The following is a 17,495-nucleotide window of genomic DNA, read 5'->3' as shown; positions in this document are numbered from 1 at the left end:
GTTCATATGCTTTGGCAAACACTTTGTATATAAAAAAAAAATGATTTATTCATCCACATCGATTCATGTGAATGGAGAAATCGGGTTTGCCAGGGCATACAAACTGAGTGGGAATGGATGTTGAGCGGAGCTTCTATGTCCTGGCAGACGCCTTTCCCCTCTCCCCTCCTTTTTTTTTTTGGCAGAGATTTTTTCATCGACATTGATCGATGCGAATGAAGAAATCTGTGCCCAGAGGCTGAACGGAAAAAAAATATCTCATTACCCGTATGCTCAATATAAGGAGAATAGCAGAAACTCCTAATGCTGGTCATACATGTGATGATTGCAGAGACCCTCAAATGCCAGGGCAGTACAAACACCCCACAAATGACCCAATTTTGGAAAGAAGACACCCTAAGGTATTCACTGACGGGCATAGTGAGTTCATAGAAGTTTTTGTCTTTTGTCACAAGTTAGCGGAAATTTTTTTATTTTATTTTTTCTTACAAAGTCTCAAATTCCACTAACTTGTGACAAAAAATAAAAAATTCCATGAACTCACTATGCCCATCACGAAATACCTTGGGGTGTCTTCTTTCCAAAATGGGGTCACTTGTGGGGTAGTTATATTGCCTTGGCATTTTAGGGACCCTAATACGCGAGAAGTAGTTTGAAATCCAAATGTGTAAAAAATGCCCTGTGAAATCCTAAAGGTGCTCTTTAGAATTTGTGCCCCTTTGCCCACCTAGGCTGCAAAAAAGTGTCACACGTGGTATCGCCGTACTCAGAAGAAGTAGGGCAACGTGTTTTGGGGTGTATTTTTACATATACCCATGCTGGGTGAGAGAAATATATATAAAAATTGGGGGGGCAAAGGGGCACAAATTCCTTTTAGAAGGGCATTTTTAGACATTTGGATTCCAGACTTCTTCTCACGCTTTAGGGCCCCTAAAATGCAAGGGCAGTATAAATACCCCACATGTGACCCCATTTTGGAAAGAAGACACCCCAAGGTATTTCGTGATGGGCATAGTGAGTTCATGGAATTTTTTATTTTTTGTCACAAGTTAGTGGAATATGAGACTTTGTACGAAAAAAAAATAAAAAAAATCATCATGTTCCGCTAACTTGTGACAACAAATAAAAACTTCTATGAACTCACTATTCCCATCAGCGATCATCTTAGGGTGTCTTCTTTCCAAAATGGGGTCACTTGTGGGGTATTTCTACTGTCTGTGCATTGTAGAACCTCAGGAAACATGACAGGTGCTCAGAAAGTCAGAGCTGCTTCAAAATGCGGAAATTCACATTTTTGTAGCATAGTTTGTAAACGCTAAAACTTTTGCGCAAACCAATAAATACACACTTATTGCATTTTTTATCAAAGACATGTAGAACAATAAATTTAGAGAAAAATTTATATAGAAATGTAGTTTTATTTGAAAAAGTTTACAACTGAAAGTGAAAAATGTCATTTTTTTGTAAAAAAATCTGTAGATTTCGATTAATAACAAAAAAAAGTAAAAATTTCAGCAGCAATGAAATACCACCAAATGAAAGCTCTATTTGTGAGAAGAAAAGGAGGCAAAATTCATTTGGGTGGTGAGTTGTATGACCGAGCAATAAACCGTGAAAGTAGTGTAGTGCAGAATTGTAAAAAGTGCGCTGGTCATTAAGGGGGTTTAAGCTAGAGGAGCTGAGGTGGTTAAGGGCAAGGAACTTTTATTTTAAAAAAAGTTTCAAATTTAAAAAACACAATTTTACACTTTTAGTGATAGTTTGTGAAGAGTTGAGCACAATTAATTTAACAGGGTATGTGAAAATGTGATCTTGTGAAGCATGCAAGTTCTTTTCTTCTTGCCAATGTCGTGGGGGACAAATCAGAAAAAAAGAGCATACTTATTTAAACATTTAATTGTGTTCTTATGATCAGTGAGAACAGTAATACAGTGTCTAGCCCCTTCAAAAAAATGCCTCCACTCCTTAAATGCCCATTTAATGGCCAGTAACTCGCGGTTTCCAATATCGTAATTTCTCTCCGAAGAAGAGAACTTGCGAGAAAAGAAGGTGCATGGCCTTAAATTAGTGAGGTTAGAGGACCCCTCTGAGGCATCAAACTCCACCACAAAAGGTTCCTTGGTATCGGGCTGAACTAAGACTGGAGCCATTTGAAAACAATTTTTTAGGGTATCAAAGGCTCGACAGGCCCCCAACGACCAGTTAACCAGGTTAAGGGGTTTGGCAATAACCAGGTTAAGGGGTTTGGAAATAACAGAAACATTATTTATGAATTTACGGTAAAAATTGTCGAGACAAATTTAACAGACAAATGGTTCTCCCTGAGGATTTTAAGAACCAGTCTGATGTGAGACACATGAGAATACCAGTCAGGTGAAAAGACAAGAATATCATCGAGATAAACAATCATACCTTTGCCAATAAGTTCTCTAAAAATATAATTAATGAAATTCTGAAACACAGCTGGGGCATTGCAAAGACTGAATGGCATAACAGATACTCAAAGTGTCCCTCTGGAGTATTAAAAGCAGTTTTCTACTCATCTCCCTCCTTAATACGAACTAGGTTATAAGCTCCTCTCAAATGAAATTTAGAAAACCAAGAAGCACCCAAAATCTGGTTAAACAAATCAGGAATCAACGGGATGGAATACTGATTCCTAATAGTAATTTTATTCAAATTTCTGTAGTCCATGCTGGGACTGAGACCACCGTCTTTGTTTTTAACGGGAGAGGTGGAGGGCCTAATATGTCCCTTCTTGAGACTCTCCTGGATGTAGTCTTTCATGAACTTGCGCTCAGGACTGGACAGATTATAAATCTGTCCTTTAGGAAATTTGGACTCGGGTATCAAATCAATAACACAGTCATAAGACCTATGGGAGGGAGAATATCTGTCTCCGATAAAAAAACATCTGAATAATCAGCAATAAAATTAGGAATATCTGATGAGACCCTAGCTTGAACTACGGTTAAGCAAGAGTTACAGTTAGGCCCCCATCTCTCTAACTCGCCCAAACTCCAGTTAATGACCGGATTGTGTTGCCGAAGCCAGGGTATACCAAGGACTACCTGAACTGGAAGATTCTCTAAAACAAAGAAGAAACATTTCTCATAGTGGCACATGCCTACAGATAGTGTAACCTCCGGAGTACAGAGTTTTACTGTGCCCCCTAGCAGGGGGGTAGAATCGATGGCGACAACCTGGATCGGGGTGGGTAATTGTAGTATAGGAATTCCCATCTGATCAACGAATTTGTAATCAATAAAACTAAAAGCTGACCCTGAATCCACAAAGGCATTTCCCGAACCCTTTAAGACCCCAAAGGTAATATAAAACCGACAGCAATAGTTTACTTTTTACCACCTCTGGGTGTACCTTGTCCTTGAATCCCCTCAGACTTGGATGATTTTCCAGAAGGCGGAGCTTTAGGACACTGACGGATCCAGTGTTCGGGATCCCCACAATAAAAACAAGAGCCACGACGACGACGTAGTTCTCTTCGCGTCATCCCGAGTTGCATGGGCTCGTCCGAGTGGGCTTCCATCCTGGGTTCAAGGGGGGGGGGGGGGGGGGGGGAGTCTCAGGTTGAAGAAGGGTATGAGGAGAAAACAAATGTTCCCGCTGTCTCTCTCTGATCCATGTATCTAATCTGATGGCTAGCGTCATGGTCTCCTCTAAAGAGTCAGGACAGGGATAACAAACTAAAATATCCTTTAACTTTTTAGTCAAACCTGCCCTAAATTGACATTTGAGCGCTGGTTCGTTCCAGCCCGAAGGAACGCACCACTTGCGAAACTGCTTTCAATAATCCTCCACGGGACGATTTCCCTGAGTGACGGCCTTAAGATTGGATTCTGCCACAGAGGCTCGGTCAGGTTCATCATAAAGAACCCCTAACGCCTGGAAAAAGAGGTCCACAGAGCTAAGACAAGGGGAATCTGGTGGTAAAGAAAAGGTCCATTCCTGGGGGTCCCCTTGAAGCAAGGAAATGATAATACCAACCCTCTGTGGGTCAGGGACGGAGGAGTGGGGTCGTAGTCGAAAATAAAGTTTACAGCTTTCCTTGAAAGCTAAAAAACTTCAGCGGTCATCCGAAAACCGATTGGGCAATTTAATGTGAGGTTCCACCTGAACAGTGGGAGGAGCAAGAATAGGGGGGAGTTCGGACCGTCTCCTGAACTTGTAGTCTCTCCCCAAGTTCCTGTACTATTTGAGCAAGACCCTGCACATGTTCGGTGAGGCTCTGTATAGGATCCATGCTGAATTTGGGCCTGTGATTCTGTCCCGGGTAGTCACTGGAATCAAGATAGAGCGGGGGTGCACCCCCTGACCTGCCACCCGGTCCCCTGTCCCTGCCTAATTGCACCACACGCCCTAGGTGACGGAGAGCAACTAGGCGACAGTCCCTTACCTACTAAGTGCAAGCAGAGGGAAAGAGACAGCAGGGAAGAGGACAGCCACTGCGAAGTTACAATAAGCGCACAAGAGGTAGAACAAAAACGGAAGGCGAGGCGGGTCAACTAGCCGAGGTCAGTCCAGGAGGTCACGTCAGAACAAGGGAAGAGGCAACGACAAATCCTTAAACAAGCCGAGGTAAAAATCCGAGAGGTAGCGTCAAGGAACAGGGAGCAGGCAAAAGAGGTGTCAAGAGGCGGATCGAGGTTCAATTCCAGAGGTAGCTTAATAACAATAAAGTACACAGCCTATGGGACAAAAATCACAGGCAACCTGTAGACAGCAGGCCGCCTGTATTTATAGTAGGGAGTGAGGGTCATGTGACGTGGCCAGTGTCACATGACTGACAGACAGACAAGTCCAGCACCGAGTGATCAAGGCAGACCTAGGAGCAGGGAGCCTCCCAGCTAGCAAAGCCGCCCTGGGAACGAGGCCAAACACAGATCCTCGCTCCCGAAGCTAAGCAGCAGGTCTGCGGCTGATGGGAGACAGAGTGCACCTTCGGCGCCCCGTTACAGGCACCTTTTCTTCTGCGCCTGGTCATGTCTTCTGGCTGTATGGGAGGTTTAAGAGGAAAGTTAGACTGCAAATTGCAATGCTTACTGCTATTGCTGTGAGCGGCTTGTGACCACTGCACGGAGCTCCTGCTTTATGCATCCGCTCCTTTCAGCAACTGGCCATGGTGCCACCCCACTCTCTCTTGTTTTTCATGTTTTTCTCTGATGGAGAACCAAAACATCCTCCAGGAGGCTCCCTTGCTTGCTATGTACCACAGAGTGTGTGCAGATTATCAGCCTCTCAGGTGGCTTTGATCATGCAAGTCCATTCTCTCCTGCTAAGGATATGTTCACATAGAGTTGTTGCGATACCAAATTTTTTATTTGATTTCGATACCATAAAAAAGTATTGCAATACCCGATACCACACGAAAAAATAAACAAAAGAAGCCACGTACATTCCGCATTGAAAAAAATGGGGAATTGCACAGTTTTATTAATTTCTTTCTGTTTCGGCGTTCACCGCATAGATTTTTTTATATTTTAATAGTTTGGATTTTTCTGACGTGGCGATATGTGATATGTTTGTTTATTTATTGTTTATATATTTAATATGTGAAATTGGGAAAGGGGGTGATTTATACTTAATATATTAATTTTTACACTTTTTATTTAATAACTATAGATCTTTTAATCCTTTGTCCTATTCACCCTGATAGAGCTCAAATAGGGTGAATAGGACTTCACACTGTCCCTGCTGCCCTGTGCATCAGACTATGGCAGCCAGGGCTTCAGTAGCGTCCTGGCTGCCATGGTAACCTATCGGAGCCCCAGGATTACACTGCTGGGGCTCCGATCAGAAGCTGCCACTGCCACCAATGAAGAGGAGGGGACCCTGTGGCCACTGCCACCAATGAGGGGGAGGGGACCCTGTGGCCACTGCCACCAATGATTTTAATACTGGGGGGGGTTGAGAGGGGCGGGCGCACTGTGCCAACAATTATTTTAATGGGGTGGGGGTGGGTTGTGGGAGGGCGCACTGCGCCACCAATGATAATTAACCCTTAATACAGGAGGCGGGTACTGGCAGCAGATCAGCGGCAGATAACCCCTCAGGTGCTGCACCTGATGAGCCTTTATAGTGGTGTAGAACACTGTGCCTTGCAGTAACACGCATAGGGAGTCTGTTATGGTAGTGAAATAATACTGTCAGTATGACATGCAGATGACAGGCGTTGCTCTTAGAATCACTGCACACTTCACTTATTTGGGCAGTCACGGGGCCAAAACTGACCAAATAATTTAAGTATAAACTCGGCCTTACAGGTCGATGTTAGCGCCAAGAAGAAGCGCACTCCTTTTACACCGTCGTCAGCTGATTCCACATAGATGTCTACAGAACCTGTTCTATTAAACGGTTATAGAAGTAGAGCCCCTGACAGAGTGGAGAGGCTGTCATCAGTAACTTTGTCTTGACGTCACTGATTATTATTTTGCCCTTCCTCTGATCCGTCAGAACAATAACCCCCCAAAAATGTGGGGTGGCAGGATACTGTCCAAATATGCCACCACCTGCTGTTTCAGGTCCTGCTCCAAGTCTAGCTGCTGCTGCTGGTGAGTAGTTTCTTCACTAGGCTGGTGAAGAAAGCTGCTCATCAGCGACTCTAGACTTAAGTTGCTAATGATGGAGCTGGCACCCTGCCACAGCAGCCATGGCAGAGGAACGTGAGCGCAGAGGACTTCCCGGTCAGACCTGCGAGAAGATGGATGATGGCGCAGATAGGAAGCTGCAAACTGACTGCATAGGATGCCTCTATAGTAGTTCAGTTTGTCCGCCCTCTAAGTGGGTGTAAAAAAGGCCACCATTTTGGACCAGTAGCAAGGGTCCAACAAGGTGGAGAGCCATAAGTCATCCCTCTCCCGAATGGTGACAATTCAGATGTCACTACGCAAGCAAGTGAGCATGCTTTGGGCCATTTGTGCAAGTGACTCGGAGGGACTCCCTGCCTCCATCTCCGCTGCATACTGCCATAGTGTGTCTAGGTCCTCTGCTTCCTCTTCCTCATTATCCTGTAGCTCAGGGGTGCACAACCTTTTCTGGTCGGGGGCCACATTATCAGACTGAAGGAATCCCAAGGGCCGAAATTAAAAGTAAAAGGGGTATTACCAACTGAAATACTGTATTTATGGCGTATTGTACATACAGTATATACTATAAATATCTGGTTACACCTACAGGATTCCCATTTAATGGGAAAATACAAGAAAAATGCATGTGAGCAGCCACAAGACATAGACATACATGTCTGTCACCAGATGGTTGGGGGCCGCATAGAATGATATCAAGGGCCGCATGTGGCCCCCGGGCCGCAGGTTGTGCACCCCTGCTGTAGCTCCTCTGGCTGCTCCTCCTCTCCTGTCACCTGTGTGTAAAAACCACCCATTTTGCTACACATTGCTTGTGCTCCAATGTCTTCCTCCTCCTCCAGTTCAGCCCCCACAGGGCTCATGTGGCAGTCAGATCTAGGCGCCACGTTTCCAGTCCCCTGTCCAGCCAGATTTACCAGCATCTGTTTCAGGACATGGAGCACTGGAATGACGTTGTTCATCCCATAGTCCTGGTGACTGACAAATAACGTGGCATCCTCAAAGGGCCTGAGCAAACGGCAGGTGTCACACATGAGCTGCCACTGGCTGACATCGAAGTTACACAGAGGAGTACTTCTGTCCACTTGGATCATCAAGAAATCGTGTATGTCCTTTCTCTGTTTGTATAGTCGGTCCAACATATGGAGGGTGGAATTCCAACAGGTGGAAACGTCGCATATGAGCCTATGTTGGGAGATGCCGTACGGCCGCTGCAGCTCAAGGAAGGTGTGCTTTGCAGTGTACGAGTGGCTGAAGTGCATGCAAAGACTTCAGGAACAGCTTGACAACCAGATTAAACTCATGTACTATACAGGGCGCATGGCGGAGCCCTCCTTGACACAGCGCAGACACCATGTTTTTACCATGGTTCAGATTTTGAGTTGTCGCAGAGAAAGCCAGGATTCGATTATGAAGGACACAGAGCAGTTCCTCCCCTGCGTGACTCCGTTCGCCCAGGCGTGACACCGCCGTGCCCTGCACATGTGATATGCTGGAGGGGCACTGTGAATTGTCCCTGCAGTGCAGGCTGAGGACACGGTGGAGGATGAGGAGGCAGAGGAGGACATTGTCGCAGGACCAACGGCGTGACAACGCGGGCCGTAAAGGACATGTACTGTCCCTGACCATAGTTACAGCTCCACACGTCGGCGCTGCCGTGCACTTTGGCAGACACTGACAGGCTCGAGGACCTGCCCACCTTCTGTTCTAAATATGTGTGCAGGGCTGGTACTGCCTTTTTGGCAAAGAAATGAGGGCTTGGGACTCTCCACCTCAGCTCGGCACAAGCCATCAGTTCTCTGAAAGGTGCAGAGTCAACCACTTGGAAAGGGAGGGACTGAAGAACCAGTAACTTGGACAGGAGCACATTCAGCTTCTGCACCATTGGATGAGTGCACACATACTTTTCTCTCTTGGCAATCGCTTCAGTGATCGATTGCTGACGAAATGACTGACGAGGAGTAGGAGCATCAGGACCAGCAGATGATGGGAAGGACAGACAGCTTCCTTCGGCTGAGGTGGTGGAGCCATGACTGCCTGAAACATGGTGCGTGCCACTGGGTGATGCAGTGGTTGCTGCGGCAGGCTGGACTACCACATCGGAGCTACAGTTCTCCCAGGCAACTTTATGGTGATGCAGCATATGTTGATGCAGGGCCCTAGTGCCAACATTGGCACCCTGGCCACGCTTTACCATCTGCCCACAGATTCTACATATGTCACCGCCAGTTCTGTGAGAAGGTCTGACAGACGTTCTTCTCTACCTCTTGTATGACGTTCTTTGTTTTGGTTTCACTTTGTCATCTCCTTTCCTTCTGCCAGGTGTCACTTATTTTGCCAGGTGTCACTTATTTAGACAAATTTTCTTCCTTTATATTCCCTCCCATACTGCCTCACTTTGCGGTTTATACTACTTCCTGGATGAAGTGTTCACTGCTGGAGGCTGCTGCTGCTGTTTGCTCAGATAAATTTTCCTTTATTGTGTTTACTTGCTGGCTTGATTCTAGGTGACCCTGACTCCGTCCATATTAAGTTCAGGGAGCCGGTGCTCAAGCCCCCTCACTATTATAGAGTTTTCAGGTGTCACACAGTAGGTACGTAGGCATGCAGTCGTCTACCATTGAGACCCTTGCATGTGCTTAGCAATCAGGGAGAGCTCTTAGGGTTTTAAAGGGCTCACCTATATGCTCCTTAGTTTGGGATCAAGCCAGCTATCTTCAACTTCACCCGTGACAACATATAGCCATGTTCCCCTCCTCCGGCGGCTTAACAAAAAACTGCCACATCGCTGAGTAGGTGATTTTACCCCAACACTAAGCACTGACTGACTGCTACCGCCACTGCTTCCGTGAAATCATGCACCACTAAATTCCTGGCAAGTAGGCTCCTGTGAAGCAGGTGGTCTACCGTGGGCACGTTTGGCTACCGATCTCCCACTGTCCCCCTGCTGACACTTGGCCACGCTAGTGACTTGATGGCTCCGCTGCAGCCTCATGGGCATCCGATGATCATGAAGCCTCTAAGTCACCTGACTCCCAATAATAGTTGTTGTGATAACAAATTTTTTATTCTATTTCGATACCATAAAAAATTATAGTGATACTCGATACCATTCGATACCATGTAAAAAAAAAAAAAAAAAATTAAAAAGGCACGTGCATTTAAAAAAATGGCGAAGCGTGCCGTTTTTAGTTTTTTTTTTCTGTTCCGGCGTTCAACGCATCAATTTTTTTCATATTTTAATAATTTGGACTTTTCGGACGTGGCGATATGTTTATTTATTTATTGTTTATATCATTTATGTGTAAAATTGGGAAAGGGGGTGATTTTATACAGATTTAATTATTTTTTTTTTTTACTTTTTATTTAACCCCTTAGGAACGCATGACGTACCGGTATGGCATGTTTCCCGAGTCCTTAAGGACCCATGTCGTACCGGTACGTCATGGGTGTAAACCGCGATTGTGGCGCGGGTTAATCGGAACAGGATGCCCGCTGAAATCATTCAGCGGGCATCCTGTCTCGTCATCGGGGGGGGGGGGGGGGGGGTTATGTATCGCCGCAAACCGGAGGTCAATTCAGACCTGCGGCTTTACCTGCGGTTGCGGTGGCTGTGCCATCGGGTCCCCATGCGGCTGTGGGGGGGACCCGATGGCATGGAAGGCTGCATGATGTCTAAGGAAGGCATTGTGCTGCTTTCCGGTGAAAAGCCTGGATCTCACAGGCCCCGGAAGCTGTATGAGTAATACACACAGTATTACTCATACAGCCAATGCATTTCAATACAGAAGTATTGGAATGCATTGTAAAGGAATATACCCCCCAAAGTTTAAGTACCAAAGTGGGGCAAAAATAAAGTGAAAAAAAGTTGAAAAAATAAAGTTTTCCCACAAAAAATTTAAAGTTTCAAGTAAAAATAAACAAAAACTTCATTTTCCTCAAATAACGTTAAAAGAAATTGGTAAAAAATAGTGGTGGTGGTGGGGGGGAAGTATACATATTAGGTATCGCCGCGTCCGTATCGGCTCTATAAACATATCACATGACCTAACCCCTCAGATCAACACCGTAAAAAATAAAAACTATGCTAAATAAACCATTTTTTTGTCACCTTACATCACAAAAAGTACAACAGCAAGCGATCAAAAAGGCGTACTCCCACCAAAATAGTACCAATCTAACCATCACCTCATCCCACAAAAAATGAGCCCCTACCTGAGACAATCGCCCAAAAAATACAAAAACTGTGGCTCAGAATATGGAGACACTAAAACATAATTTTTTGAACTGTTTGAAAAAAGCAGTTATTGTGTAAAACTTATATAAATAAAAAAATAAGTATACATATTTGGTATCGCCGCGTTCATATCGACCAGCTCTATAAAAATATCACATGACCTAACCTCTCAGATGAACACCGTAAAAAATAAAAACTGTGGAAAATAAACCATTTTTTGTCAACTTACATCACAAAAAGTTAAATAGCAAGCGATCAAAAAGTGATATGCACCCCAAAATAGTGCCAATCAAACCATCATCTCATCCCGCAAAAAATGAGACCCTACCTAAGATAAACGCCCAAAAACTGAAAAAAGATATGTCTCTCAGAATATGGAGACACTAAAACATGATTTTTTTTTGTTTAAAAAATTATATTATTGTGTAAAACTTACATAAATAAAAAAAAAGTATACATATTAGGTATTGCCGCGTCTGTATCGACCGGCTCTATAAAAATATCACATCATCTAACCCCTCAGATGAACACCGTAAAAAAATTTAAATACAAACTGTGCTAAATAAACAATTTTTTGTCACCTTACATCACAAAAAGTGTAATAGCAAGCGATCAAAAAGTCACACGCACACCAAAATAGTGCCAATAAAACCATCATCTCATCCCGCAAAAATCATACCCTACCCAAGGTAATCTCCCAATAACTAAAAAAAATTATGCCTCTCAGACTATGGAAACACTAAAACATTTTTATTTATTTTTTTGCTTAAAAAATGAAATCATTGTGTAAAACTTACATAAATAAAAAAAAAGTATACATATTAGGTATCGCCGCATCTGTGACAACCTGTTCTATAAAAATATCACATGATCTAACCTGTCAGATGAATGTTGTAAATAACAAAAAATTTTAAACGGTGCTAAAACAGCTATTTCTTGTTATCTTGCTTCACAAAAAGTGTAATATAGAGCAACCAAAAATCATATGTACCCTAAACTAGTACCAACAATACTGCCACCCTATCCTGTAGTTTTCTAAATGGGGCCACTTTTTTGGAGTTTCTACTCTAGGGGTGCATCAGGGGGGCTTCAAATGGTACATTTAAAAAAAGAAAACAGTCCAGCAAAATCTGCCTTCCAAAAACCGTATGGCATTACTTTCCTTCTGCGCCCTGCCGTGTGCCCGTACAGCTGTTTACGACCACATATGGGGTGTTTCTGTAAACTACAGAATCAGAGCCATAAATATTGAGTTTTGTTTGGCTGTTAACCCTTGCTTTGTTACTGGGAAAAATGGATTAAAATGGAAAATTTGCCCAAAAATGAAATTCTGAAATTTCATCTCCATTTGCCAATAACTCTTCAAAATCTGTTTTGAATACCTTGAGGGGTATAGTTTCTTAGATGGGGTCACTTTTATTGAGTTTCTACTCTAGGGTTGCATCATGGGGGCTTCAAATGGGACATGGTGTCAAAAAAAACAGTTCAGTAAAAGCTGCCTTCCAAAAAACGTATGGCATTCCTTTCCTTCTGCACCCTGCTATGTGCCCGTACAGCGGTTTACGACCACATATGGGGTGTTTCTGTAAACTACAGAATCAGGGCCATAAATATTCCGTTTGTTTTGAACCGGAATTTTTTTTATTAAAATGGAAAATCTGCCCAAAATTTTGAAATTGTATCTCTATTTTACATTAATTTTTGTGGAACACCTAAAGGGTTAACAAAGTTTGTAAAATCAGTTTTGAATACCTAGAGGGGTGTAGTTTATAGAATGGGGTCATTTTGGGTGGTTTCTATTATGTAAGCCTCGCAAAGTGACTTCAGATCTGAACTGGTCCCTAAAAATTGGGTTTTTGAAAATTTCTGAAAAACTTCAAGATTTGCTTCTAAACTTCTAAGCCTTGTAACATCCCCAAAAAATAAAATATCATTCCCAAAATGATCCTAACATGAAGTAGACATTTGGGGAATGCAAAGTAATAACTATTTTTGGAGGTATTTCTATGTATTATAGAAGTAGAGAAATTGAAACTTGGAAATTTGCAATTTCTTAAAAAATTCTGGTAAATTGGGTATTTTTTTATAAATAAAAATATTTTTTTTTTAACTTCATTTTACCAGTGTCATGAAGTACAATATGTGACGAAACCTGGGATCTTTAAATCCCTTGTCCAATTCACCCTGATAGAGCTCTATTAGGGTGAATAGGATGTTACACTCTCCCTGCTACCCTGTGCATAGTGCACACAGTAGCAGGGAGCTGACTATGGCAGCCAGGGCTTCAGTAGCGTCCTGGCTGCCATGGTAACCGATCGGAGCCCCAGGATTACACTGCTGGGGCTCTGCTCAGAAGTTGCCATTGCCACCAAGGAGGAGGAGGGAAGGGGACCCTGTGGCCACTGCCACCAATGTGAAGGGGGGGACCCTGTGGCAACTGCCACCAATGATTTTAATACTAGGGGGGTTGAGGGGGAGGGAGCACTGCGCCACCAATGATAATTAACCTTTAATACAGGAAGCGGTTAATAGCAGCAGATCAGCGGCAGTTAACCCCTCATGTGCCGCAGCTCCCTGTCAGAGTAATGGGGGTACAGCGGGCGAACGGAGTGGGGCCTAGGAATAATAGTAAGCGCAGGGACATTCCTGGGCACCTCTCTATGTAGCCTGGTAATTTAAAGTCCGGGCCCATTTAAAATCCTCCTCCTATCATTAGTGGCGCAGTGCACCTGCCCCCTCTCCTCATTGGTGGCAGAGGCACAGGGGGGGAGGGAGACTCTGCTTCCTGCTCCCCTGTGCTGCTGAGGGAACATGAGCGTGCTCACAGCAGCGCGCTCATGTTCTGTGATACTAGACTGCGCAGCAGCGCAGCCCAGTATTGGAAAAATGGAAATCCCAGTATTGTATCGTATCGTATACAAAAGTAGAGTTGTTGCGATACCAAATTTTTTATTTGGTTTCGATACCATGAAAAAGTATTGCGATACTCGATACCATTTGATACCACGCAAAAAAAATAAACCAAAAAAGCCACGTGCATTCCGCATTTTTAAAAATGGCGAATCGCAAAGTTTTTATTTACTTTTTCTGCGTTCACCGCATCGATTTTTTTTATTTTTTATATTTTAATAGTTTGGACTTTTCTGATGTGGCGATATGTAATATGTTTATTATTTATACATTTTATATGTGAAATTGGGAAAAGGGGGTGATTTATACTTCATATTTTGGTGGTGGTGGTGGTGGGGGGGTTTGTACTTTTTTTTTTTTACACTTTTTATTTAATAACTATTTCCCCCCTTAGGGGCTAGAACCTGGGATTTTTTTCATCCCTTGTCCTATTCACCCTGATAGAGATCTATCAGGGTGAATAAGACCTCACACTGTCCCTGCTGCTCTGTGCTCTGTGCACACAGCATCACGGAGTTCAGTAGAGTCCCGGCTGCCATGGTAACCGATCGGAGCCCCAGGCTTACACTGCTGGGGCTCCGATCAGAAGCTGCCACTGCACCACCAACGAGGGGGAGGGGACCCTGTGGCCACTGCCACCAATGATTTTAATACTTGGGGGGTTGAGAGGGGCCGGCGCACTGTGCCACCAAAATTTTTAATGGGATGGGGGGTTGGGGGGGGGCACACTGCACCACCAATGATAATTTCCCCTTAATACAGGAGGCGGGTGCTGGCAGATCAGCGGCAGTTAACCGCTCAGGTGCCGCACCTGAGGGGTTAACTGCTGCTGATCGCAGCTCCCTGTCAGGGGCAGGGTGCCGGCAATGCGATTCTGCTATCGGCTCCCGCCACCTGTATCATGTGTTAAAGACTGGCTGACTATTTTTCCTGGGTCCAGACTAAGTATTAGGCTAACGGCGCCCAGCGATGTCCCAGCACTTACTATTTGTCCTGGGCGTCGCTCTGTTCGCCAGCTGTGCCCAATTACTGTCTCCTCTCCTGCTCCATATGCTAATTACTATTGGAGCGATGGGGAGGAGACATCAGCTTCACTAGTGGGCGTTCCTTCTCCCTGGCTGTAGCGCTGTCCAATCGCAGCGCAGGGAGAAGGAACGCCCCCTAGTGAAGCTGATGTCTCCTCCCATCGCTCCGATAGTAATCAGCATGTGGAGCAGGAGAGGAGACAGTAATGGGGCACTATGGGCGAACGGAGCGGAATAATGGTGAGTGCTGGGACATCGCTGGGTGCCGCTCTGTGTGGGAACAGTCCGATCATTGGTGGCGCAGTGCGCCCGCCCCTCCTCCGCCCCTCTCTCCTCATTGGTGGCAGCAGCAGCACAGGGGGAGGGAGAGACTGCTTCCTTCTCTCCTGTGCTGCTGAGAGAACATGAGCGCGCTGAGAGCAGCGCGCTCATGTTCAGAGATACTAGACTGCGCAGCCCAGTATCGAAAAAACGGAAATCCCGGTATCATATCGATACCGGGACAAAAGTATCGATTGGGTATTGAAATTTCGATACCCGCAACAACCCTATACAAAAGTATTTAAATTTCTATACCTGCAACAACCCTACTCAAAATTGCGATCAGCTACATCATCGAGTACTGTCTGTACGTCACTGATGTCCTCCTCAACAGTCTCTGGGTCCGAAGCATCACCGCTCGCAACACCAGCTCCCACACCACTCTCCTCATCACTACTTGCCCGTCTAGCGGAGGAAGCAGCGGATGTCTCCTACACATCTTGGCTGGCCAGTAGTTTCTGACTGTCCTCTAGTAGCTTGTCCTCGCTGTATAGTGGGGTTGAGCCCACAGCATATAATACTTCTCTGGCTGAGGGAACAGAAAAGGACAGAGGCAGGTTGAGGACAGGTGAGGGCACAGGGCCCGCTCCCGGGCCATGCCAACTAAAGGTTGTGTCTGACGAATCCACCGACTCTTGGCTGAGGGTGTCTGCTGTCACTTGGGATGAAGTGGATGACAACCATTCAAGAACGGCTGGGTTGCTGGTCAAGACACAACCGCTAGATGACACTGGGAGCTCAGGCCTCTCATTGCGACTTCTCCTGCCATGCCTCCTGATTCTGCTGTGACCTGTGCCTGCGCCAGAAACATTTAGGCCTCTCCCACTCCCCTGTGCAGGGCCTGGCACTTCTCTGTCTAAAATACTGTTAGATCAAATAAATAAATAAAAAGGAAATTAAAACACCCCCAAAAAGTCTTTAATTTTCTCACTTCACCACACAACGGCCAATACTTTTTTTTCTGCCACTAATGCACACAGAAAAGGGCTTTAGAACATATAACTGCACCACTGAACGGCAAATATATTTATCTTTTTTCCACTTATGCACTCCAAAAAAGGGCTTTAAAAAATAAATCTGCACCGCTGAACAGCAAATAGGCCCTTATTTTTTTCCACTTATACACGACACAAAAGGCTTTAGAATATATAACTGGGGCGCTGAACGGCAAATAGCCCCTTATTTTTTCCACTTATACATGACACAAAAGGCTTTAGAACATATAACTGCACCGCTGAACTGCAAATAATTTTTTTTTCGTCCACTTATACACTTTACAAAAGGCTTTAGAACATATAACTGCACCACTGAATGGCAAATATATTTTTCTTTTGCCACTAATACACAACAAAACTCTTCGCACTTCACCACACAACGGCTAAGAAGACCCTTTTCCCCCACTAATACAAGCCAAAATGCTTTAGAACATATAATTGCACTGCACAAGGGCAAATAAGACACATAAATATTTCCTTGTAATAAACCCTGTTAATGGCTGTATCAAACAGCACTTGCACCCCAATAACAAGAACGGTTTTCTGGAATTACAGAGCTGTATAATGGCAATTTGGATCCCCAGTCAGTGCAGCAAGGTGTAATAGGATTGTTCCTATAACCAAGGCTGTAACCTCCCCTACTGAACCTTGTTCTGCACAAATGCTGTGGAATGATTGCCCCCTATCCTTGAATAATCTTTGCCTGAACTTGTAAATCGTTTTTTTAGCACAATGAAGTCTTTCCTAGCACTGTCCCTAGTGCCTGCTGACGTCTCTCCCTGCACTAAGTACACTGGAAAATGGCAAAATCCTAGATGGCTGAAGCTATTTATAGGGCTGTGACATCACAGGGCTGGCTGGCTGCTGATTGGCTGCATGCATGGCAATATGGGTGATCCTGCATTCCCAGAGTGCCTTGCTCCATGTCCTCACACATGCAGCAGCACATATGCGATTCGTTACCACGAAGCGTGAGGAAATTCGGATTCGGTGTGAATCGAATTTTTCCTGAAATTCGGATCAAATTCCACTTAGTCAGCTTCGATTCACTCATCTCTAGTTTTAATTTATAAAGTCTTAGCACATCTACACAATATGCCGTATTTGTGGCTTTATAAGATGCACTTTTTCCCCCCAAAAGTGGGGAAAAATGTCAGTAGGTATTATAAAGCGAATACTAGTGAGCACTTACATTATGGAAGCGCTCACTAGTATGCAGTAGGTGCGGGAAGCAGAGAGTGAGGCGCTGCGAGTGCTGCCTGTACTCACCCTCCCTGGTCTTAATCCCTGGGGCCGCGCTACACCGTCATGATTGCATACAGCGTCAGGATGTAGTGCGTGCACTATGAACTGATGCTGCAAGTGCGGGCTCAGAAAAGATCAGGGAGCAAAAAATGCAGGTGAG

General features: G+C 44.6%; 1 protein-coding gene across 3 annotated transcripts in view; it reads right to left on the bottom strand.

Annotated features, from left to right (window-relative positions):
- Positions 1-17,495, bottom strand: part of COMTD1 (catechol-O-methyltransferase domain containing 1) — a 120,245-nt gene that overhangs the window by 46,772 nt on the left and 55,978 nt on the right. The gene's annotated exons all lie outside the window — the stretch shown is intronic.

Source organism: Bufo gargarizans, chromosome 6 (assembly GCF_014858855.1).
Source record: "Bufo gargarizans isolate SCDJY-AF-19 chromosome 6, ASM1485885v1, whole genome shotgun sequence".
Taxonomy (NCBI): domain Eukaryota; kingdom Metazoa; phylum Chordata; class Amphibia; order Anura; family Bufonidae; genus Bufo; species Bufo gargarizans.
The sequence above is the reverse complement of the archived record's forward strand: the minus strand, read 5'-3'. Positions and strand labels throughout refer to the sequence as shown.